The following is a 23,901-nucleotide window of genomic DNA, read 5'->3' on the forward strand; positions in this document are numbered from 1 at the left end:
TTTAAGGAGCAAGGAGGGTGAAAAATTGCCGCTTCTGTGTTTCTCTGACCACGGTACTTGACAGTAAGATTTATACCTCTAAACAAGCTGTTAACTACATTTATTAAAATTATAGAGTTCCCAAGCCTATGCCTAATGATCATAGGGGAGAATTACATAGAATTAAATATTAGACAGATGAATTGTTGATTTCTGGTCCAGAAAAATAATATAATTTTTTCAAGTAACTAAAAATTAAGCTAAACCTACTCACCCCAGAGATAAATGTGTGAAAGTCTGAGTATGCTCAAGGTTGTTAGGATAAATTCCATTCAGACTTATCAGACTGACAGCAAGCTAGTGAGTTTAGCCACCCGGTCCTTTGATGCCCTGTGGTGAGGTCGAGATGCCAGGCTGGCTCCATGATGAGGCTGCCGTGAACAGCGCTACAACGAACCTGAGAGTTAGTTCATGTATGTCCTGGATGTGCTGAGCTCTGAGCCTCAACTCTGCAACCAGAGGGGAACTTGCTCGCCATGTGCTAGCTTCATCGGCATATTTAATTTTTTTGTTTATTTTTATTTATTTTTGAGAATGACAGATAGAGAGAGAAAAAGGGAGAGAGAGAGAGAGAGAGAGAGGAAGGGAGGGAGAATGGGCACACCAGGGCCTCCAGCCACTGCAAACGAATTCCAGATACATGCGCCCCTGTGCATCTGGTTTATGTGGATCCTGGAGAATCGAGCCTCAAATCCAGGTCCTTAGGCTTCACAGGCAAGGGCTTAGCCGCTAAGCCATCTCTCCAGCCTCCATTGACATATTTTAGACACAACCATAGTCTTCCCCAACGAATATACCAGTATACTGTTCTACCAACAGCGTGCAAAGTTCCCTTTTCCCCGTAGCCTTGCCTGCATTTCCTCTTCTTTTTTGCACAGGCACCAGGCGTGCGTGAGCGCTAATGCACATGCACACGTGCGTATGCACAGAGGCCAGATGTGTAAAACTATTTTATCTATTTGCTTAATTGAGAGACAGAGAGTGAATGGGCACTCCAGGGCCTGAGCCACTGGAAATGAACTCCAGATGCATGTACCACATTGTGCATCTGGCTTATGCAGGTACTGGAGAATCGAACCTGGGTTCTTAGGCTTTGCAGGCCATGCACCTTAACCACTAAGCCATTTCTCCAGCCCAAGGCCAGATTTTGACACGGAATGCCTTCCCTAATGGCTCTCTGCCTTATTAATTGAGATGGGGGAGGTCTCTCATCTGAACCAAGTGCTCATTGATTTGGCTAGTCCACCTGTCCCACTTGCCTTGGAGATCCTCTCTCCTCCTCCTGAGTGCTTGGACTACAGGCAGACCACCCTGCTCCAGTCAGCATCCACACAGGGGCTGTGGGAATCTTTTGGTAAAGGGCTTGCCTCACGCATGAGAATCTGAGTTCAACCTCCAGAACCCACGAGCAAGTGGGCGTGGAAGAGCACACTTGTCCTAGAGCTGGGGGGGGGGCGGTGGAGACAGAAGGATTCCTGGGGCTCACTGGCCAGCCAGTCTAGCCTAATTAGTAAGATCCAAGTCAATGGAAGAATTTGCCTCAAATAAAGATGGATGGATTTTTTATTTGTTTGTTTTTTGTTTTTTGAGGTAAGGTCTCACTCTGGCCCAGGCTGACCTAGAATTCACTATGTAGTCTCAGGGTGGCTTTGAACTCATGGCGATCCTCCTACCTCTGCATCCTGAGTGCTGGATTAAAGGCATGCACCACTGCGCCAGGCTAAGATGGACAGATTTTTGAGGATGACACGCAAGGTTGTCCTCTGGTCTCTATATGCACATGCCCACATGTGGCACACACACACCAACAGTCACTCACACATACACCATCATGCACATCCATACACAAAAAGAAAGGCTGTCTATGCAACAGCATGTTATGTCATATTAGAGGCAGCCTCACGCACTTCCTCTTGCGCACTTCCTGTTTATGGAGCATCAGGGGGCCATGCTGAGTGACTGCCATACACCGTCAAGGTTTGTGTCAATACATCCAGTGACATTCACCAATGACAAAACTGCTTGATGGTGCATATGTCCATCAATAAGGCCCTAGGTACCTGGTTTTTACATATAAGCAGAGTAAGCTCTGGTTGCCTGGCCCTCCTATGTAATTTAAAGCTAAACACACGTCCCTTAAGGTTATGGTCTGGGCTTTCTTTGACAGATGTGAGTTATGAACAGACGTGGCCAGTGGGTTTGGTGGCACCTGTGCCCCAATCGACCTGAACTTCCTTGACTCAATCAATACATAGGTAGGCCTCCCCCAATCTATGGCCATAGGGCACTGGGTATTGAAAAGTTAGAAATGTAGACTGAGGGTGGTTTGTGAATGAATGGGCCCATGCAGTCCTGTGGCCCCTGAGAGTCCCCTACCAAGTCTACTGGTCCTAATGTGTCGTCAAAGGCATTCATTTTACTCTCTCTCTCAAGAGTGTCCCAGAAAGCTTATGTGACAATTGTGTGATATCATGTATCATCAAATGTGAGTTATGACACTATAAATCTGCTCACAGGTGCCAGTGGAGATATTGTCAGCCTCTATGTCTGGTCACAGCTAACTTCAAAGAGAAGTCTATAGCTCTTTCCCCTTCTAAAACTGACTCACATGACTGGACCTCCACTCTGGGATTAGAGACCTACATGGTGTGGAAATGAAATAAAGTGTGAACTGAGCGATGCTGGGTATGGGATCTGAGGTCCCTGAACACGCCCTACTTTCTAGAGAAACTCAGAATCCCACTGAGGCAGGTGGAAGCTCCGGTGCCCTCTCCACCCCCACGTCTCCTCCAGCAACACGGACAGCCGGTGGCATCTTTTAAAATAGGGCTCTTCTCTGCAGAGCACAAGCTGGCTCTTGGCAGAACAGCCCGTCTGCTGCAGCCAAAGGAGCTATTTTGCAAGTGCTAATCTGGGAGGTGTTGGGGTGCGAGGAGGAGAGAAGGGGCGCTGGCGTTCTCACAAGCACCTGCAGGAGGCCTGTCCATGTGAAAATCCGAATCTGGAGGAAGAAGAGGGTTTTGAATCCAGCAGCGCTTGTGATGGGAGCCGCTGACACTTCTGAACTACCTTTACATCTTTTGTTTTGTTTTAGTGAGAAAGAGAGAGAGAATTAGGGTGCCAGGGCCTTGGCCACTGCAATTAAACGCCAGATGCTTGCGCCACCTAGTGGGCATGTGCGACCTTGCATTTGCCTCACCTTTATGTGTCTGGCTTATGTGGGATCTGGAGAGTCAAACATGTGTCCTTAGGCTTCGCAGGCAAGCACCTTAACCACTAAGGCATCTCTCCAGCCCTAAACTACCTTTTAAAGGGTTGTACACAGGAGCTGGGGAGATAGCTTAGAGACTCAAATGCCTGCCATGCATGCTGGCTTGAATGAAATGTCGACTGTAGTATCCTCCTATCTTGGCCTCTGCAGCACTACGATGACGGGAACGTGCCGCCATGCTAGACATTTTTAAGTGGGCTCTGGGGATCAGACTCTGGTCTTCATGCACGAGAGACAAGCACTTTATCCACTTAGCTATCACCCTAGCTGCCAATAGGAGTGGATTTTTGTTTGTTTGTTTTTGTTTTTCAAGGTAGGGTCTCGCTCTAGCCCCAGGCTGACCTGGAACTCACTATGTAGTCTCAGGGTGGCCTTGAACTCGTGGTGATCCTCCTGCCTCTGCCTCCTGAGTGTGCCACCACGCCTGGCTTAATAGCAGTGTTTTTTAACAAGAGCTCCCGCAAGGCACAATGCGTCTGCATCCTTCCTGACATCATGCGATAGTTCGAATCATGCATCCCCCCATAAAATCATGCGTTCTGAATGGCTGACCCCAGCTGATAGCAATTTGGGAGGCAGCGCCTCGCTGGAGGAGGCTGGTGCTGGGAGCGGACCTTGGTTTATTAAGCCCTAGCTTGCCAGTACTGGCAGGGCGCACTCTCACTGCTGCTTCCACCGCTGTGCAGAACGGATGTCCAGCCACTGGCCACGCCCTGCTTTCTCCTGCCACCACCAGAAGCCACAATAAACAACCTTCCTCCCACCAGCTGCTTTTGGTCGGGTGCTTTGTCGCAGCAATGCAAAGGGACTTCTGCCCAGCACACGGTGGAGATGAGCGCCTTGTCCACACAAGCCAGGGCTCCCCAAGGGAACGGGAATGGGCCCCACGTCAATCATTAGTGAAGCACCAGCCAGGGGTCCAGGCCGGAAGCTAAAGCCTGTGTACTCTTTCCCTCTTGCTCACCTCCTCGCCTCATCGTACCTCAAGGGACCGATGGGGGCGGGGAGGGACGGAAGAAGGGAGAGAGATCTTTCTTCTCTTGTATTTTACTTTAATGCCATAGACTCGATCAATGTGTATTTGATTCCATTTCATGGCTGCCTGAGGTGGTGGAAGGATTAATGGATACAGTATTTTGTTGCAAACGGCTAGCTGGCTTTCAGGGCTGACTAATCTTTGCTGGCAGGACATTGTATACAACATGTTCTCAGTAATAAGGCTGGTTTTGGCTTCACAGACCTGGCACTAAATTCCCAGCTATCTCAAGAAGTTAATAGGATCTATAAAGGAAAACATCCAAAGCCCTTGAAATATTTCACTCTCCTATCACAAAACATCCTTTTACTCCTAAAACTGTGGTGCGAAGTTTTCCAATGAGAGAACTCAACGCGGGTCGCCTGGAAAGTGATATATCCCCCTGGCTGGAGAATAAGTGCCTTTCATCCTGTGAGAAAACAACACAATATTCCCTAAGAGTCAAAAATATTTGTGGCCAGGTTGGAGAGATAGATGGCTTAGCAGTTAAGGCACTTGCCGGCAAAGCCAAAAGACCCAGGTTCGATTCCCCAGTATACACATAAAGCCAGATGCACAAGGTGATGCACGCATCTGGAGTTTATTTACAGTGACTGGGAGGCCCTGGCACACTCATTCTCTCTCTGCATCTGCCTCACCCTCTTCCTCTCTCAAATACATAAACAAAAATATTTAAAAAGTATATGTGACCCTTGAATTTGTAGTTTTTCTTAAGAAAACAGCCAGAGGGCTGGGGAGATGGCTGAACATTAAAAGATGCTTGCTTGTAAAGCCTCCAGGCCAAGTTTCAATTACCCAGTAGCCACATAAAGTCAGATGCACAAAGTAACGCATGCGTCTGGCATCTGGAGGCCCTGATTTACCCACATTCTCATTCTCATATCCTCCCTCTCTCTGCTCAAAAATACATAAATACAACTATAAATAAAAAAAATTTTTGAAGAGAAGACAGCCAGATACCAAAGCACATCTGTATAAAGACATGCATGGGAACACTGACTGCAGTTGCAAAAGAAAAACATGAAGCGAGGGCTGAGGAGTCAGGCTGCGGAAGCCGAGGACTCGGGTGTGGATCCCAGACACCGACACAAACCCCAGCTGGGGCAGCTCGTCGTCCCAGCACTGGGGAGGCAGCGGCAAGGGCTATCCAGGGCTCCCTGGCTGGCTAGTCTAACTGAGCTGCTAAGCTCCAGGTTTGGTAAGACATTTTGCCTCACTAAATAAGAAGGCAGGCCGGAGAGATGGCTCATTGGTTAAAGGTGCTTGCTTGCAAAGCCGGGCAGATTGGGCTGGATTCCCCAGTAGCCATGCAAAGCCAGATGCACAAAGTGGTGCCTGTGTCTAGTATTCATTTGCAGGGGCCAGAGCCCCTGGAGCACTCATCCCCCCAACTTCTGTTGCAAATAAATAAAGAAATAATAAATATTTTTTTGAGGTAAGGTCTTGCTGTAGCCCAGACTGACCTGGAACTAACTATGTAGTCTCAGGGTGACCAAACTCACAGAGATCTTCCTACCTCTGCCTCCCGATTGCTGGGATTAAAGGCAAGCGCCACCACATCCAGCTAATATTTAATTTTTTTGCAAGCAGAGAGGAAGATAGAGAGAAAAGAGACAGAGAGAATGGTTGTGTCAGGGCCTCCAGCTGCTGCAAACAAACTCCAGATGCACGCGCTACTTTGTGCACCTGGCTTTACATGAGTACTGGGCCAATGTGGGTAGTGAGGCTCTGCAGGCAGGCACTTAAACTGCCGAGGCATCTCTCCAGACCCAATGAAAATATTTTTATTTTATTTATTTATTTGCAAGCACAGAGAGACACACACACAGAGAATGGGTGCTTCAGCTATGGCAAACAAACCCAACCTGGGTCCTTAGGCTTTACAGGCAAGCGCCTTAACAACTAAGCCATCTCTCCAGTACCGAGACTGTGTGCTTTTCAAAAATATTTACTTATATATTTATTTATTTATTTATTTATTTACACACATAGATAAATAGAGTGAGAATGGGAGCGCCAGGGTCTCTTGCCACTGCAAACGAACACCAGATGCATGTGCCACTAATAAAAATATTTTAAAAAATAAATTGTAAAATGATGGAGGAAACAGCAGGTCTTAGCCTCTGGCCTCCATATGCATGTACCTGTACACGTGTGTGCCCACACACTTATGAATATGCATACACATGTGCACATGCCATAAACATATACACAGCAATGGGAAAAGAGGCTCAAGTGCTTAAAGTCAACCATGATGTTCATGATCATGATAGACTATCAGGTTTCACAGTAGCTATGAATATCATATAGTCTTGGCAAAATACACTCTTCTAAAAAGTGAGGTGTATAAGAAATTACCAATGGCAGCATAGAGATCCAGAGCATCCAGAGCCCACACAGGCAGGCAGAAGCGGCGCCAGCAGTGGTGGTACTAGGTCCACGGAGCCACAGCTGCAAGGCTCAGCTTGAGCTGCAGGAGAAGCCAGGTGAGGGGATTTTCCACTCACACTGGAGGCTGTTTTTACAAGGCAGAGGATCATGTGGACCAGGGAGAGAACTAGAGCCACCATCCACAGCCTGCCCTCCCCCACTGCCAGTGCAAACACCAGAAAGCACCAGAGACCAGAGGAAGGGAGATCACAGCACGCAGCACCGCCGACCAGGGCAGCGATCCAATGACCCAGCCAGCCTACTTGAACCCACAGTGCACCAAAGAGGGACCCAAGCAGGAGCGCACATAACTGAGACCAAAATCATCCCAAAAGGTAACTGGGATTACGCCAGGTCAGTTGGTTCTTGGAAAAGATAAACAAGATTGATAATCCCTTAGCAAATCTGATCAAAAGAAAGAGAGAAGAGACACAAATTTATTAATTAGAGATGAAAAAGGCACCATCACAATAGATACCAGAGAAATCCAAAAAATCATAGGGATATACTATAAAAACATATACTCCACTAAGTAAGGAAATCTGAAAGAAATGGATGATTTCCTTGATTTATATGATCTACCTAAATCAACTTAAAACTGCGGTAGTCATGAGCCCTAGGGGTGTAACGTCTGATGCTGTCTGGCTAAATGTATATACTGTGCTTATCAAACTGCCCAGTAAGCACTTCTCTTAATGTTCATACCCATATATTAATGCTACTCTCATTTTTGGTAGAGAAGCTTCCCTTTTCAGATGGCAGTGACCTTGGGATGACTCAGAAGTCATCATGGTGCTGGAAAGAAGTGACCAGAGTGCTCAGTACTGCAATATCTCTATCACACCTTCCAAGGCTCATGGTCTATTGAGGAAGAGGTGGCAGAAAGAATGTAAGAGCCAAAGGAAGGGTAGGACTCCTTACAATGTGCTTCCCCCAGACACAAAATGGCCTGGATATCCATGACTTCACAGTGCCTGACACTACCTACACAAGACCATCATAATAGGAGAAAAAGATCATGACATCAAAATAAAAAAGAGATTGATTGAGATGGGGAGGAGATATGATGAAGAATGGCGTTTCAAAGGAGAAAGCGGGGGAGGGAGGGTATTACCATGGGATATTTTTTATAATCATGGAGTCGTTAATAAAAAAAATTGAGAAAAAAAGAAAGAGTTCACCCAATAGTTGTATCCTAAGCTGTGGGTTCCTCCACTGTCACTGTGAAGACCACTCCCCTCCCAGCGAGGAAAAGAGCCTATCTACGCCACTAATACAGTTGAAGCATTACCGATCCATTCCACATGCTTCTTCACTTGTCCATGACACAGTCTGTTCCTTAGATGTCAGTTCCCCTTTCCTCAGCATCCGCTGTATGTCAGGCACAGTGCTAAAGCTGTTCAATACACAGATGAAAACACCATACATATCCCTCCCTTCATGGCATGGTGAAGTCAGGTTCAACTGTGCACCAAGACAAAGAACAAGAAAGATACTGTGTAGAATGATGGAAAAGGGAAGGCTGATGAAGTCCTTCCCAGGGCTAGTGGCATCTCCTTTTTGTTTTGTGACCATCACTTTCTTATCCCTTCCCACACGTGACTTCTTCCTGTTGTCAGCCACTATTGACCTGTTTCCTTTCTGAAGCTTTAGTCATACTGAAGGCAGTCATGGACTGACTCCCTGAAGTTCCTGCATTGAGGAGTGAAGGTTCTAAGACCAATACCAGCTTCCACATGTACCACTGGATACCAAAGCTTGTCAACAAGTCACGTGTGGTGGTTTGACATCTGAAATGCCCTCCATAGCCTCATGTGTTTGTGGTGAAGCCTCATGCTTGATCCCTAGCTGGTGGGGCCTTTGGGAGATGGAGCCTTGCTGGAGGAGGTATGTGACTGGTGAGGCCTTTGGGTGGAGCCTTGCTGGAGGAGGTGTGTGACTGGTGGGGCCTTTGGGAGGCGGAGCCTTGCTGGAGGAGGTGTGTGACTGGTGGGGCCTTTGGGAGGTGGAGCCTTGCTGGAGGAGGTGTGTGACTGGTGGGGCCTTTGGGAGGTGGAGCCTTGTTGGAGGAGGTGTGTGACTGGTGGGGCCTTTGGGAGGTGGAGCCTTGCTGGAGGAGGTGTGTGACTGGTGGGGCCTTTGGGAGGTGGAGCCTTGTTGGAGGAGGTGTGTGACTGGTGGGACCTTTGGGAGGCGGAGCCTTGCTGGAGGAGGTGTGTGACTGGTGGGGCCTTTGGGAGGCGGAGCCTTGCTGGAGGAGGTGTGTGACTGGTGGGGCCTTTGGGAGGCGGAGCCTTGCTGGAGGAGGTGTGTGACTGGTGGGACCTTTGGGAGGCAGAGCCTTGCTGGAGGAGGTGTGTGACTGGTGGGGCCTTTGGGAGGTGGGGCTTTGCTGGAGGAGGTGTGTGACTGGTGGGGCCTTTGGGAGGCGGAGCCTTGCTGGAGGACGTGTGTGACTGGTGGGGCCTTTGGGAGGTGGAGCCTTGCTGGAGGAGGTGTGTGACTGGTGGGGCCTTTGGGAGGTGGAGCCTTGCTGGAGGAGGTGTGTGACTGGTGGGGCCTTTGGGGGTGGAGCCTCACTGGAGAGCATGTCACTGGTGAAGGCTTTGGGAGGCAGAGCCTTGCTGGAGGGTGTTTGTCACTGAGGAAGGACCTTTCGGTTGATTACTCCAGCCCTACTGGGTGTTCACCAACCAGCTCACTCTCACTGGTACCTTCTAGCTTTCATGGCAAGATGTGATGCCCAGCCTCTTGCTCTGCCATGCTTTCTCCACATGATGAAACTTCCCCTTGAGGGAAGGGGATATGTTGGAGAGTGGAGCTGTGAAGGGGAATGTGGGGAGGAAGGAATTACCATGGTTCATTGTCTATAATTATGGAAGTTGTCAATAAAAAAATAAAATGAAAAAGAAACTTCTCCTTGAAACTAAAAGCCTGAGATTAACACTTTCCTCCCATAAGCAGCTTCTGATCAGGTGTTTGTCCCAATGATAAGAAGGCAACTGAAATAACAGCCTTGAATAACATGGGACTGTTTGAAAACACAATAACTTTCTTCAACTTGCTGTCTCAAGATGGCTAAAGACATCTAAGGGATAATCATCTCAGGTTAGCCACATAAAAAGGGCACATGGTCCCACCAGCCACAGCATTCAATTGAGAATAGACCTTTCACTCAAGGGCCATCTACAAGTGAACAAGTAATTATAATTACAATTTATTCTTTCCCTGGAGCCTGACAAGAACATTTTAATACTCTTTTTAAGATACATTTGATTGTAAGACATTAAGATGTAAAATCATGGGCATCTTATTATAATCAAGTTGATGGGATTGGACTATAAATCAAAATTATGTCTCAATATTCTGTGTAGAGTTGTGTAGACATGGCACACTCTGGAGTCTTCATTTATTTTAAAACAAAATGTATTTAATATAACTATTACACTATATGTGAGGCTTTAAAATATTCCAATATTTCATACCAAAAGGGTCTTTAAAAATCTATGATATAGGGCCGGAAAGATGCTTAGTGGTTAAAGACTTGCCTGCGAAGCCTAAGGACTCATGTTCAACTCTCCAGATCCCATGTAAGCCAGACACACAAGGATAAGGCAAGCACAAGGTCACACATGCCCAGTATGTGGCGCAAGCATCTGGAGTTCGATTTCAGTGGCTGAGACCCTGGTATGCCAATTTCTCTCTCTCTCTTAAGTAAAGGTTTAAAAATTTTTAAATCTATGATATAAAGAAATCTTTAATCAAAGTTAGCAACACTTTCATCCATGTCTCATAAATGACTTTGAAACCATATCCAACTCAATTTATGTAACTCTGTGTCTTTGTTTTGTTTGAGTCATATAAAAGTCTGATACACAGATCCTTCATGTTGATAAAGATGTAACCGTGGACCTTTAAAATCCTTAAGCATGCCTTATACATGTTTACATTACTTGAAAAATAGCAGTGACTAGGACATATTCCTTTAAAAAAAGAAAACATTGCTGCCAATTTTATTCATTTATTTAAGAGGGAGAGAGGGAGAGAAAGAGGCAGATAAAGAGAGAGAATGGGAATGCCAGGGCCTCTAGCCACTACAAATGAACTCTAGGTATATGCACTACCTTGTGTACCTGAATTGCCAATTTTATACATGTATATAATGTATTTTAAACTTAATTCTCTCTTATCACCTTCTCATGACCTCCCTCCCCATTCCTCTTCCTCTGAATTCCTTCTGCCCAACTAATCTCTCTTCTACTTGGGTGTCTTTTTTCCCCTTGTGTATGAAGGGGATCAACTGAGTTTAGTTAGGGTTGCTTGCAAGACCATGGGTTGAGGATTATTTACTGAGCACATGCGATTTCCCAGTGGCGATTCCACTGCAAGAAATGCCTCCCTCCTCCCAGCAACGCCCCAGGGAGGGTCGGGGGCTCATGCCCTCCTCCATCCTCCCCAGTGGAACACGAATGGGACCTGGTATTTCGTGGGTCTTTAGCAGGTCATGAATGAAAGAGCCTAAGACACAAACATTTTGTCGGTGTTTTAAATCCCTTGGAATAAAAAAAGAAAGATTCCGAGTCCATAAGGACACAGTTTACAAACTAAAAGTGGCAGAGCTATCTTATGTCACCATTATCATTTATAAAGAGACATATGGACAGAAACTTTCTGGTCTAAAATAGAATAAAGGCATTTCTGCTTTTCTGGTCTCTCCAAAGCCAAGCTAGAACTCACGGTTCTCAGACACAATGGTCAAAGCAGGGGTGAGCTCCAAGGGATAAAATTAATGATGCCTTATGAAACACAGAAAAACACCCCCTTTTTCTGATGTTTGACGAGAAGCTTTGAGGCCCCAAACATTGTTCACCCGTCTCCTCTTTTTGTCCTTTGACCTGGGTGAGAATAAGAAAACTCAGTCACTCCACTCTTGAAGGTCTCACACTGCACGCCAGATCCTCTCCCTGCCCCACTCCCTGGACAGCATTAGGCTCCTGTCTACTGTCTCTGCTTGGCTTGGCACCTGGATTGGCATGAAGCATCCACGTCTCTCCAGAAAGCCCCACCATGTGAGTGGGAAACCCCGGGTGGGTGCAGACATCCGTCTCAACGTCCCGCTCACGCTGGCTGCGTGGTGCTCTCGCCCTTCTCAGGGCAGCCGCGTAACGCCGGCCTAGACCAATGGGAAAATGGCTCGTGTGGGCTGTGAGAAGCCCCGGAGCCTTTTTGCAGAACATGGGTTGGTTAGATAAAGGAGGATGAATAAGGCAACACAGAGGGAGTCGTGTCTGGAAGAAGCAGGCAGCCATGCACATTTACCAAGAAATGAAAGAATTGGCCATAGCCTGGGATAAGATACTCAGAACAAAGTAATGGATGGATAAAAAAGAATGTCTTGTCATTAAGAAAAAGAAAACTTGAGCAAATTTTATAAATAGATGATTTATCAATAAAAATATAAACGGCTCTCTATCTATCTATCTATACATACATATGTTTACATAGGGATGTATAATAAATCCATTTGTAAGGCAAAATGCAAATAAAACTTTAATTTGTATCTTGCAAGTAAAACTTCACTTCAACTATAAGTATCATTTGTACTTATTTTCTACATATCAGACTTGTAAGAATTTAAAATATATCATAGAGGTTGAGGGAGACAGCCCAGTGGATAAAGGGCTTGCCATTTATATCTGAATGCCTGGGTTTGATCCCCAGACCCCAAGTCATAAGCTGGAAGTCTTGGTGGACTTCAAATCCCAGACAGCTGAAGGAGATACGAGAAACAGAGATAGGAGAATTTCCCAGGAGCTTGAGGCGAACACTGAAAACAACTGTGGGGTGAAATCCAGAGAGACAAACCCTGCCTCATCTGAGGGGCAAAGGTGAGGACCAACCCAAAAGCCATCCTCTGAGCTCCACACACGCACTGTGGCACGTGTGCACCCCACACACTACACACATGAGTATATGTACAGACATACACAAAGAAGCTAGATAGGCAGATACGGATACAGATAGATATATCAACTGTTAGTAAGGATGTAGCAAAGTGACTCTTCTACCAACTATGAGACTCTAAACCATGATCATCTTGTTGAAGAACACTTGAGTAATATTCTAGTAAAATGGCTATCCTACACCTTAGGAGCCAGGGTCAGCTGTGTGCCCTGGAAAAATTCCTGCGTAAGCATATACGGGAAACAGCCAAAAAAGTTTTATGAGGACTGTTTTATGACAGCTAAAACGGATAAACAACTTAGCCCCCCTTCATGGGGAACAAGACAGCAAGGCAGGTGACTGCATTAATCAGGAAAGGTTAGGCTTTATTATATTAGCCTCCACCAACAGTTGGCTTAAAAATCACAAGGATTTTTTTTTTTTTTGTTCATGTTGCCTAATTTATGTCAGTTGGTAGGATGTTCCGTTCCACAAAATCACCCAGGATTATGATGACTTCACAAAATTCTGGATGCACAGTCTAAAATAAAAGGTCTTTAATGATACCACTAAAATAAAGAATGGAGACAAACCACTCTGATTACCTGCCTTAGTTTACCTAACACGACCCACTGTGTCAGAAACTGTCTCACGGCTGGAACAAGATACCAGACCAGAAGTGGTTTGTGGACGGAGAGGATTTCAGCTTCTGGTTTCCAGGGGACATTTCATCGTGGTGGGGAAAACAGAGCAAAAGCATGAAGCTGGGTCACATCCACAGCTATAAAGCACTATGTTTTGTGGTACAAAGAATGTGCCCTGGCTGTTTGTACTGGAGCAATGTTCCTCTCCACGCACGGTTCAGGTCCTGAGGGATGCTAAAACTTAAAAGTAATACACATTTAAAGTTATTAAATGATGGTTTTAATATCCTCAAACACCTACTGAGAGAACTTGCTACATTTTCCTGAAGGTTCCAAGTCTCTTCATTTATAATTCCCAAGTGGGGATATCTTTAACTGTCCTGGGTCAACATGAGGAAAGAAATGGTGGAAACTAATTATATAAAAATTAAATCATTTTAGAGTGCTAAGAGGAAAGTGCTACAAGTTGAGAAAATGACTTTATGTGCAGAGGTAATAATACGCTTTTTAATATTTTATAAAGTGAAGAAAATATCTACTTAGTGACCTCAAGATGAAAATAATGTAGCAAGACCTCCCAGTTACTGCAGCTAGGACTTACTAAGTGACTCATATGCTGTATCTCCCACTTTTTTCCCCCTATAATAAACTTTCAGGGAAGTGTTGGTTTTCCCCAACTCTAAAAGGTTGTATGACTTGACATACCCAGGCTCATGAGCAAGTAAGTGGTTGCCCCAGAATTCAAATCCAGCGCTGTCGCATGCAGCACACATGGATTTAATGGGTAGATCCCAGATGAAAAACAACCTCAAGAAGTCGCCAAGCCCACACCCTTCCTCCAAGGGGGAGGACTCCTGACAGAGGACAATGTTTGGCTTCCCATGAACAGGAGTTTCCATCATAGACACCATCCTCCGTGAGGAGAACCAACTCCAGCGTGGAGCTGAATCACGAGGTATGAGGAAGGGCATGGCAAAGGGTGCTTCCAGCGACTACAGAAATCCCTGATGGATTATATCTGCCAATAGAAGGTGTGCCTAGATGTAGATCTCAAAGGATCACTGGTAATCTCCAGGTAAGCACGATGCTTTCTGCAATCTTGGGCATACCTTCTGACTTTCTTAGCAAGGAGGGATCAAGCATTGTGATGACAACCCAATGCAGGGCTGGAGAGATGGCTCAGCAGTTAAGGTGCTCATGTGCAAAACCTAATGACCCATGATTGACTCCCCAGATCCCACATAAGCCAGACACACAAGGCAATGCATGTGCACAACGTGGAGCACACATCTGGAGCTCGATTTCAGTGGCTGGAGGCCTTGGCATGCCAATTCTCTCTGTGTTGCAGTCAGGTTTGCCTTGCTGGCAGAAATCACCCAACCAAGAGCAGCATGTGAGGAAAAAGAAGGATTATTTTGGTTTACAGACTGGAGGGGAAGCTCTATGATGGCAGGGGAAAATGATGACATGAGCAGAGGGTGGACATCACCCTCCTGGCCAACAACAGATGGACCACAGCAACAGGAGAGTGTGCCAAACACTGCCAAGAGGACAATAGCTGTAACACCCACAAGCCCACCCCCAACAATACACTCCCTCCAAGAGATGTTAGTTTCCAAATCTCCAACAGCTGGGAACCTAGCATTCAGAACCTAAGTTTATGGGGGACACCTGAATCAAACACCACATGTTCTTAAATGTTCTTTCTCTCTCCTCTCAGAAAGATGTGTGCCACCACACCCAGTCCCCCCCTGCCTCCAAAAAAGAAAAAGAAAAAAAAAAACAAAACACTGTAGGGGCCAACGGTATAATGTGCCCCCTGAGGCAGGTTGGCTACCTTGGCAAGTGAGCTGTAAGTCAAGTGAGGCAAGTGAGTCTCTTCCTGGGTAAATAAGGTGGTGAACACCTGAGGTAGACATCTGAAGTCAACCTCTGGCATCCACATGTACACATGAACACGCACACACGCACACACGCACACACACCTTGTACTGTACAATATGGCTGAGTCACAAAGCTCAGTCCTTCTGAATCAGTGCTCTCATCTCCATTATTTAGCTGAACAGAAGCTCCATGTAATATTAAAACTGGAACCTATTCTGGGGCTGCCAGATGACCTCGCTGCCTAGACCCTGGTCCAGGCCTGGCCCAGAAGAGAGGGGCAGTTTCTCTCATTAAAATGTGTATTGGGGGCTGGAGAGATGGCGTAGTGGTTAAGGTCTTGCCTGCAAAACCTAACAACCTGAGTTCGAATCCGCAGTACCCATGTAAAGCCAGATGTGCAAAGGGGCACACGCGTCGGGAGTTTGTTTGCAGTGGCTGGAGGCCCTGGCACACCCATATTCATTCATTCTCAGCTTTCAAATGAACATATTTAAGGGATGGAGAGATGGCTTAGTGGTTAAGGAGCTCGCCTGTAATGCCTAAGGACTCAGGTTCAATTCCCTGGTACTCACATAAGCCAGATGCATATGGTTGTGCATGCAGTTGGAGTTCATTTGCTGTGGCTGGAGAGACTGGTGTGCCCATTCGCTCTCTGTGTCTGCCTCGCTCTCTCCCCCTCACTCAAATAAATAAATACATAATGTTGATTTTTTTAAAGATGTGTTAAGGGCTAGAGAAATGGGTTGGTGGGTAAGAGCACGTGCCATACAAGCCGGGGGCACTGATTCATCCTGAGTTTGGTGCCCAGCACCCATGTGAGCAGCTGAGCATGACCATCAGTGCCTGTAACTCAGAGACAGACGAATCACTGGGGCATGCGGTCAGCCTGCCTCACCACACACCTGCAGTTCGGGCCCATTCAGTGAAAGTCTGTCCAAGGAAACAGCACGTGGTGACAGGATGCCCAGGGCTCTCTCACGTCGGCACGCGTTCACGTGGTGTGTACACTTCTGCACACGCACACACACACACAATGTATATGCAAAAAGGGCATATTGGACCCAGATGGAAGCCCTCAAAAGTGGCATCTGATGCCTGCTTGCAAAGCCTGAGAATGGGGATCGATTCCCCAATTCCCACATAAAGCCAGATATACAAGGTGGCGGTGCATGTGTCTGGAGTTCATTTTCAGTGGCTAGAGGCCCCTGTGTACCCATTCTCTCTCTCTCTCTGCCACTTTCGTTCTCCTTCTCTCTCAAAGAAATAAATAAAATACAACAAAAAATATTTTCTAAAGAGCTGGGTGTACTTGGGAGGCAGAGGTAGGAAGATTGCCATGAGGTTGAGGCCACCCTGAGACTACATAGTGAATTCCAGGTCAGCCTGGGCCAAAGTGAGACCCTACCTCAAGAAAGCAAAAACAAATTTTAAAAAAGAAGTACACAGCCTACCTAAGAACGACACCTGAGGTGGTTCTTTGGCCTCATACATGTGTGCACACATGCACAGACACCTGAAGCACGTGTGCCCTCCCCACACAGACACGCAAAAACAAAACAAGGGCGCTGTTTGTACCACCAACTCTTTTGAGAATTCTGTGGAGACTCATGGCGAAGAACGTGGCTGCGCACTCTCACTTCTCAAGAATGCTAAAATAATGAGAAAGATCACGTGCGATCTCTGGTTTATAATATAGTTTATGAAATGTAGTTTCTAAAATTCCATGCAACAAAGTTATGCATCAAAAGCGAATAAATTTCAATGTCCTTTAAAAAAGAAGTGGCATCTGAAACCAGTGAGGCCCTGCTGCATCATTTTATGGGGTTAATTTTCTGTACCTCTCGGTGTGTCCTCGCTACAGAACAGCTGGGTAATGGGAGACAAATCGGAGAGACGTCAGCAAACATCTGAGTCACAGGTGATTGTCACATCTTTGGCATTTTCCCCTCGCAAATGAGGACAAATTGTTCAAAGTTTGGATTAATTTAAAGACGAACCTCCAGTGTTCTTTTCTCTTGACGATGTCATCAGACGGGGCTAAGTGAGGAGCATTCTCTATGTCCCAGAGATTGTTTTCTACTGCTAGCTCCTTGTAGTTCAGTGTTTGAAAAAGACAGAATTTCTCATTTACTTATTCCCCTAAGGTTTTAAGGAGCATTGGAGATATATTTAGGTATAGCAACATTGTATAGTTTCAGAGGTTGTCTTCAACATGTCACCAAGATGTCAGCTGGGTGTGGTGGTGCATACCAGCTGTGATGGTTAAACCAGCTTCTAGCTTCTACTGCAGCCCCCTTTCCCAAGGCCAGACAGAGGGCTCCGTATCATAAACTCCCTTCTCTCCTGCCTCCTCTCATCTCCTCTTATCCTTGGCTCCTGAGATTGTGGCTCCTGGCATGCCAAAAATTCAAAGGGTGGGTTGGCAAACCACCTTGTGAAAAAAAAGACTACTCCTAATAGTAATGACAATGTATTTCCTTTCAGTCTTTTTTTCCCTGTGCTTTCTTTATTGCATAGTGGTCATATGTACATAGCTCACATCAGTTTTGTGGCTAACATTCAATATTGGGGTTTGCCCATGCTAATACTATCCATAAGTTATATTAAATGGCCCATCATATTCTGCCAAGATGAATGTACCTCACATTAATATCTTAATATTAACATTTAATATAATATTAATTAATATTAATATAAGTAACTAAATAAAACTCATTTTATTTATTTATGAATGAGAGAGAGAGGTTGCGCCAGGGCCTGCAGCCACTGCAAACGAACCCCAGATGAATGTGCACCTTGTGCCACCAACCCTAGGGAGTTGAACCAGGGTCCTTATGCTTCACAGGCAAGTGCCTGAAGCGCTAAGCCATTTCTCCATCCAACAACTCATTTTAGATAACATTTACAAATATTTTACAATGCCATTGGCTGTAAGTTTTCAAAAATGGAATTATTAGGCTGGAGGAATGGCTTAATGGTCACGGCGCCAGCCTACAAAGCCGAAGGACCCAAGTTCCATTCCCCAGGACCCACGGAAGCCAGATGCACAAGGTGGCACAGGCATCTGGAGTTTGTTTGCAGCAGCTGAAGCTCCTGGCATGCCCATTCTCTTTCTGTGTCTGCTTCGCTCTCTCTCTAATATAAAAAAATTAAATTTTAAAAAATACAATGATTAGATGAAAGTGGCTGTACCTATCACTGGGTCTTGCTACGTGTTAGTCCATGAAGGTTCTGTCCCTCCGATTTCATCAGCCATGGCAGAGACTGCCACTTTTGATTGGTCATCTCAATCTGCACTTGCCAACAATGACAAGAATGATTTTGCTTTAACTGTAATTTTTATTTATCTATTTGCAAGGAGCGAAAAAGAGAATGAGGGCAGCAGGGCTTCCTGCCACTGCAAGCGAGCTCCAGAGGCATGCGCCACTTTGCGCATCTGGCTTTACGTGGCTACTAGGGAACTGAACACAGCCCTTTAGACTGCAAGCAAGTGACCTTATACACTGAGCCATCTTTCCAGCCTGACTGCTTTTTTTTTTTTTTTTTGGTTTTTTTTGTTTTGTTTTCTGAGGTAGAGTCTCACTCTAGCTCAGGCTGACCTTGAATTCACTATGTGGTCTCAGGGTGGCCTTGAATTCATGGCGATCCTCCTACCTCTGCCTCCCGAGTGCTGGGATTAAAGGTGTGTGCCACCACGCCCGGCTCTGACTGATTTTTTTAAAATCAGTAATTTAATGAGAAAAACAGTCATCTTGAAATATACTCTTTCTACTCCCTTGAATTTCTAGTGAGGTCAAGAATTTCTCTCACTTGTTGAGTTCTGTGAATGCTCTTCCACATAGTGGTTCTTATTTAATATTGTATGTTCTTAAGGGTGCTACAAACATGTCTCTCTAAAACACACTGTGGTATTTTATTGATGCCAAAATAAAGGCATGGAAATTTATGAACCATGTGTGTTCTGCGAATATCAATAAATTATCACATGTAAGCAAAGGATGCTCAAGTCCAAGGGAAAATATATGCAACTAAAAAATCTCTAAGAAAATAAAGCAGACAGCAAAGCACAATGGAATGCATTCTGCTTTTAGTTCTAAGAATACACTTTTTTTTTCTCTCCTTCTCTGAACACAAATCTCCCAGATGGGTCTGAGCTAGAGGTAATAGCACACACTGATATATGAAAAAATCAGAAAGAACAATTGTTGTAATGGGGCAAAGCTCTGGAAAAGTCAATTTGTTCCCAAGGAAAGTAGGAGCATCACTCAGGAACCAATTCAACCCTGAAGGATAATGGGCTCAGTAGACCCTCAGGAAATGCAGCTTCTGTGTGTCCTTCTTCCCCAGGCCTGGAAGAGTCTGTTCAGTAGACCCTTAGGAAATGAAGCTTCTCTGTGTCCTTCTTCCCCAGGCCTGGATGGGTCTGCTCAGTAGACCTTCAGGAAATGAAGCTTCTGTGTGTCCTTCCGCAAGCCTGGAGGAGTCTGCTCAGTAGACCCCCAGGAAGATGAATCTGCACATAATAAAAACTGACAGAGGCCGTGGTTCTGTGATTCTCCACTTGCAGTATCACTTGCAAAATAAGGAATCCATCATTCATGATAGAATAAATTCATCTAATGTCTGTTAATCTACCAAAGCTCAAAAATACTGCTGGAACCAATAACAGAAGAACATTTTAATGCAAAACACATGAAACAAAAGGCCGAAGATGAACTACCCATGTGATTTGTAATTACAGTCGTGATGATTAAGCAGAACATTTCTCAACATGCTTAAAACGCTGTAAGTGAACTTAATCAACAGAACCACCTCGACTCTGAGCTGAGAACAAAGAGCAAGGTGGAGTTACAGATTGTGGCTGGTTCATCTCCAGTGAACCCTATCCTTTAAAAAGCAAAGTCAAACCAGGGAACACCTGCATCGGTTGTTTTCTCAGTTACCCTTCTGGGAGCAGGCCTTATTTCCCCCCATTCTACTTCCAGTCCTCAGGAGTTGTCTGGATGTGCTGACATGGAAATCGTACAAGATTATGGTAATAGGATTACCTATCTCCTCACAAGACTACAGTAACCCGATTACCTATCTCCTCACAAGACTACAGTAACCCGATTACCTGTCTCCTCACAAGACTACAGCAAATGGGATTACCTGTCTCCTCATTAAGTTGGCGGACTTGTGAGATGGAAATTTGAAAGGCAGCACAAGCAGCCATTTACTGCCATTTCTTACAGTTTATTTTTCAGTATTTGGCAATTTCTTGAGAAACTATAAAATAAAATATACATATAATGAAATATATCTGTCTCTCTCTCTCTCTCTATGTATGTATGTATATGTATATGTATATATATATATAATGATAGAGCCCAGCACTGGATTGGGCAGAGTTGCCCTTGAAGAACGGTCCTTCCACTTGTAATCAGTGTGCCTCTGAGGGAGTCCAGGAACCACCTGATGTGAGTACAATTTGATGACTGCAACATCAATGTTCCATCATGAATTACCTAGGGCAAAAATATTTTTTAAAAAAAGACATCAAAGGGGCTGGAGGATGGCTTAGTGGTTAAGGTGCTTGCCTGAAAAGCCAAAGGACCCAGGTTTGATTCCTCAGGATCCATGTTAGCCAGATGCACAAGGGGGCACATGCGTCTGGAGTTCGTTTGAAGTGGCTGAAGGCCCTGGCGTGCCCATTCTCTCTATATATCAAATAAATAAATAAATAAATAAGAAAGATATCAAAGGGGTTGAAGGGATGGCTTAGTGGTTAAACACTCGCCTGTGAAGCCTAAGGACCCCAGTTCAATTTCCCAGGACCCACGTAAGCCAGATGCACAAGGTGGTACATGCATCTGGAGTTCATTTTCAGTGGCTGGAGGCCCTGGTACACCCATTCTCTCTCTCTCTCTCTGCACTTTTCTTTTCCTGTTTGTCTGTCTCTCTAAAATAAGTAGACAAAAATAAACCAAAAAAATTAAAGACACATCAAAGTAGAAAAGGGACAGGTTGGAAAGACGAAGAAGGGGTTTGGTGGAAGAGAGCAGGGGAGGGCGAGAGAGAGGAGGTAACAGGAGGGGTTATGATTAAATACATCAAGTACACGTGTAAAGTTGTCAATCGAAATAAATAAATAAACCATACTAGAACGTCAGGAGGTGACAGGAACAAGGTGTGGACAAGCCTGGTGTGGCAGAACATAGTGAGAAATTTTTGACTACTGCTCCTCAGGTGCTGTCCACCTTGTTTTTGAGGGAGGGTCTCTCACTCGCCTGCAACTCACCGAGTCAGCTAGGCTGGCTGGACAGTGAGCCCCAGCCCTGTCTCTGTCTCCTCACTGTCCCAAACACGTGGGATTTTTCACATGGATTCTGGGGATCAAACTCAAGTTTCCCATTCTTGCAAAGCAAGCACATTACCTACTGCCTGAGCCATCGCCCAGGACCCAGTGGCTCTTATTCATGAACACTTGGCCGGCTGGCTCATTCTTTCCTCTCTGTATATGCCTCTTCTCCCACTCCACATGGGGGGCCCACAGAGAATTTTCTTGACTTCTGGCCAGATCTGGTAAGTATGCCCACTGTAAAGCTCTCCAGGTTTACCAGGGACTCCTGCCAAGTGAACCCCTCTTACTCCAGTTCATCCAGAGCCCTGTTCTGTCTTGACTTCCCTCACTCTACCAATTTGTCTTTAGTCCTTTTCTAACTAATATCTGAAACTCCATTCCCTCTGACCTGCTTCAAACTCCTGAAGAATGTTCAGCGGGAAACAAACAGCCACCTTCTACATTTCTGTACAGACACAGCCGAGTATGATTGGGAAAAAAACACACCCCAGGAACACAGGGAGCAAACAGATGCATGACTAGAGGCCAGAACTCTGCTCAAAAGTCTACATCTCCATGGGCCGCAGAGATGGCCTACAGGGTAAGGTGCTGGCCAGCAAAGCCCAAGAACCCAGGTTTGGCTCTCCAGAACCCACATAAGCCAGATGCATAAGGTGACACATGTGTACAAGGTCATGCATGCATACAATGTCACACATGCATCTGGAGTTTGGTTGCAGAGGCTAGAGGCCCTGGCATGTCAATCCTCTCTCTCTTTCTCTCATAAGTATAAATAAATAAAATCATCATCTCCAGTTCCAGTGATACCTGTCTCGAGCCTCTGCTAATTTCTTCCAACATTCCACTTCCTTATCTCGGTACCTGCTCCTGCCCTTACTTCAGTCAGAAATGGAAGCCAAAGGCCATGCGTTCTATCACTCCATACAGTCAAGTCGGCCATGTCTCCTTGCTCTCAGGGCTCTTCCCCTCCTGCTCAGCAGCCGTGTGGTCTCTAGACCGGGTCCAGTTCAACAGGTCAGGCGCAGGACCTAGGAGGCACCCAGCTGCAGACACAGGCTGATAAATCACTTTTTTTCTTTTTTCCTGCCTTAGCCAATGTCTCTGAGCTGCTTGATTCTTTACAGCCCAGAAGCTAACTCCTTGGAGACCCCAAGGGGGTTTACTCAACAGCGATCCTCATGAAACAGCTCTGTGGGGAATGCAAGGCCTCCACATATTAAATAATATGAGCACGAAGCAGCAAGGAGAGGAGAGATGAGGGAAGATGGGAAAGATGGGGGCCTGGAGAGACGGCCCGGTGAGTCAACGTGTCTGCTGTACAGGCACGAGGACCTGACTTCCATCCCCAACATCCATGTGAAATCCAGGCGCAGGGCTGCAGAGATGGCTCAGTGGTTAAGGCACCTGCCTGTGAAGGCTGAGGACCTAGATTCAACTCCCCCAGGACCCACATAAGCCAGATACACAAGGTGGCACATGCATCTGGAGTTTGTTTGCAGTGGCTGGAGGTCCTGGTGTGCCCATCCTCTCTCTCTTCGTCTCTGTCTCTCACACAAATAAATAAAAATAAAATACTTTTACAAAAGCCAGGCATGATAGTATGTGCCTGTCGTTACAGCACTGGGGGGAGGCATGCACAGAGAATCCCGGAGGCTCTCTGGGTAGTTAGTCTAGGTGAACTGTTGTGTTCTAGGTTTAGCAAGAGATCCTGTCTCAAAAGAGTAAGGTGAAGAGAGACTGAGGAAGATCCCTGAGGTTGACCTCTGGCATCCCCATGCACGTGTGCGCGCACGCGCGCGCACACACACACACACACACACACACACACACACACACACACACACCAGGAAAGCCTGCGGTCCTGCCAGCCAGCCTGCCTTGCTCCCCACCGCACGGCTGCTGAAGGAAGAAGCACTCGGGAAGGAGGGCCGTGGGGTAGATGCAGATCCAGGGTGAACAGAGGCTTTGCAGTGGTGAAAACTACACGCAGGCACTGGGTATCAAACCCGCCGGTCTCCAAGCAGTCAGCATATCAAAGAAGCACTCTGTTGGCTCCAAGGAACACATGAGGTCGTACACTTCACAATTCTGTTTCACTTATTTTGCATGTGTTTGTGTTGTGGCTGCATGTGTATATGCATGTTTAGACATGCGTGGGCACATGTGTGTGAAGGTGCGGGTGGGTGTTTGTGTGTATACGTGTGTGTGGACATCATAGGTTGATGTCAAGCATCTTCCTCCATCACTCTCAACTGTATTTACTGAGGCAAGGTCTCTCATTTGAACCAAGAGCTCACGGACTCGGCGAGTC

At 45.9% G+C, this 23,901-nt stretch overlaps 1 protein-coding gene across 5 annotated transcripts in view; it reads right to left on the minus strand.

Moving 5' to 3' along the window:
• Positions 1 to 23,901, minus strand: part of LOC101608607 (myosin VIIA and Rab interacting protein) — a 261,259-nt gene that overhangs the window by 113,530 nt on the left and 123,828 nt on the right. The window lies entirely within an intron of this gene.

Source organism: Jaculus jaculus, chromosome 17 (genome assembly GCF_020740685.1).
Source record: "Jaculus jaculus isolate mJacJac1 chromosome 17, mJacJac1.mat.Y.cur, whole genome shotgun sequence".
Taxonomy (NCBI): domain Eukaryota; kingdom Metazoa; phylum Chordata; class Mammalia; order Rodentia; family Dipodidae; genus Jaculus; species Jaculus jaculus.